At 36.3% G+C, this 2419-nt stretch overlaps 1 pseudogene across 1 annotated transcript; it reads left to right on the forward strand.

Annotated features, from left to right (window-relative positions):
• The first annotated feature begins 1682 nt into the window (after positions 1-1682).
• On the forward strand, positions 1683-2419 carry LOC306638459 (olfactory receptor 10AG1-like; annotated as a pseudogene). The gene has a single exon. The product of its transcript is annotated as an olfactory receptor 10AG1-like (transcript).

Consider the following 2419-nt stretch of genomic DNA (forward strand, 5'->3'; position numbering starts at 1 on the left):
AAAGTTCTTCTCATATCTTATACATAATATCAATACAAAATAGATCACAGATGTAAAAGTGAAATGTGCAGGATAAAAATGATCTAGAAGAAATCAGAATTGAAAATCTTTGTAATACTATGGTGAAATACAATTCTTAAAGACAGCTCAAATGCAGAACTAGTAGATATATAACATATGAAGCCACCTTCAAATCTATTTTTTTCAAGAGATAGCATTAATAAAATGTTGCTCAGACATATTTCCACTGAAGTATTTGCATCTTAGTGGATCAAGAACACTTGCCATCCAAAAAGCAGACAACCCAGTAATAGATGAACAAAAGGATTGAAAGGACACTTTGCTTTAATTTCCACAAAAGTTAATTTACTCTCAAAGAATTCCATCTCTGGAGAGGGCTTTGACCCTTCAAGCATAGCTTGATGGGGCTCAATGATGTAGGGGTGTAATGGATTTCAGAAGATGTGGAATGTATACTATTTGTCTGGGAAATTGGAAAACAGGAATCGGGAAAATGCAGGGGGAATGGTCCTGCAGCGCCGAGTGCATCACAGGAATGGTCCTAATTTGAGCAGTTTTATTTTTGTCTTGTGTCTGATTCCCTTGAATGGCCAGAGGTAAATCTCACCTAGTAGCAAACAAAGCAGAATTTAGGAAAATAAAGAAATGGTGCTGTATTTGTTTACAAGACAATTACATGATGATGGAGAACCTCACACAGGTAAGAAATAAAAAAAAAAAAGTGTGTGTAATTGGTCATGTTTATTGATTACTCAAGGATGCTTAAATTTATTTATTTTCTTGCATGGTGTTGGGTACCAAACCCAGAGCATCACCCATTACTGAGATACACCCCCTGCCTGAATTGATACTTTTAGTTCACGGTCCTATGGTTGTTTTTAGGAAAAAATAATGAACAGCATACTGGAATTAAGCTTCGCCGATTTAGCATAAGCAATGGACAGATAATCAGAACAGAGTAATAATAATCCTCTGTTTATTTTCTCAATAATAATGAATTAGTAAAAAAAAAAAACTTTATATTTGGAAGATTAAAAGATGACATTCATTTTGGAGTAATAATTAAAGAAAAAAATTTAAGGGAAATACTTTGGATTAACATGGTATTAGAATTCAATAAGAATAATAAACCCAGGAAAATAAAACACTGTAACATTATTTTCCTTTTAAGGATGAAATGATGATATCTATTCTGAAAAAATATGATTTACTTTTATTTCTTGACCCATTTTAAATTCATATCACTTGATCTGCTGAAATTTCAAATTTTAACTAGTAGAAACAATAATAGGTAATGGTAAAAAATGATTTTTGAGGTTATAAAAGTGTATTTATGGAGCTAACTCCAAGTAACATAAGAGGTTGATGTGTTTCAAATGAAATAAGTTAACAATGTTAAATTTACCATGTCTGCAGGTGAAGAGCCAGTTAGAACAAAACATCAAATGTCACGGGTATTGATGGAATTCATTCTCTTGGGATTTCTGATATTCCCCATTTACAGGTGGATGCTGTTTGGAATATTCTTATTCATATATTTGTCTATTCGGATGTGCAATAGCATTATCATAGTAGTAACAAAAACTGACCCTGCTCTTCAAACTCCTATGTATTTTTTTCTTAGCAACTTTCAGTGTTGGAAATCTTATGTAACAGCCACTATGCCAAGAATGCTCATGGGACCTTTGCACACAGAGGGGAAATATTTCCTTTATGCCTGTGCTACACAATGTGTTTTGGTCCTCTTGCTCGGAGGCACAGAGTGCCTCCTCCTGACAGCAATGGCCTATGAACCGCTATGTGGCCATTTATAATCCTCTGCACTACCCTGTAGTCATGAGTCACAAGGTCTGCATGCAGCTGGTGGCTGCCTCCTGGGTCAGTGGGATCCCAGTAGAAATTGGGCAAACCTACGAGATTTTCTCTTTGCCCTTTTGTGGGTCTAACAGAATTATCACTTCTTCTGTGACATCCCTCCAGTCCTCAAGCTTGCTTGTGGTGACACTTTTGTGAATGAGATGGCAGTCTATGTAGTTGCAGTGGTGTTTGTCATGGTTCCATTTATCTTGATCTCTGTCTCCTATGGCAAAAATCATCTCCAACATTCTGAAGTTGTACATCAGCCAGAGGGAGGGCTAAAGCCTTTTCCACCTGCTCTTCTCACCTGATAGTTGTGGTCTTGTTCTATGGAACAGCTAGCATCACTTACTTACGACCTACATCAAATCAGTCTGAGGGAACAGGAAAACTGCTGTCTCTTTTCTACACCATTTTGATTCCAGCTTTGAATCCCATCATATACACTCTGAGGAACAAGGATATCACCACGGCACTGAGGAAACTACTAAGTTATGACATAAAGCAAAGATCTGAAAATTCAGCAAGAATTTGCTCGTAG

This window comes from Sciurus vulgaris (assembly GCF_902686455.1).
Source record: "Sciurus vulgaris genome assembly, chromosome: 11".
In the NCBI taxonomy this organism is placed as follows: domain Eukaryota; kingdom Metazoa; phylum Chordata; class Mammalia; order Rodentia; family Sciuridae; genus Sciurus; species Sciurus vulgaris.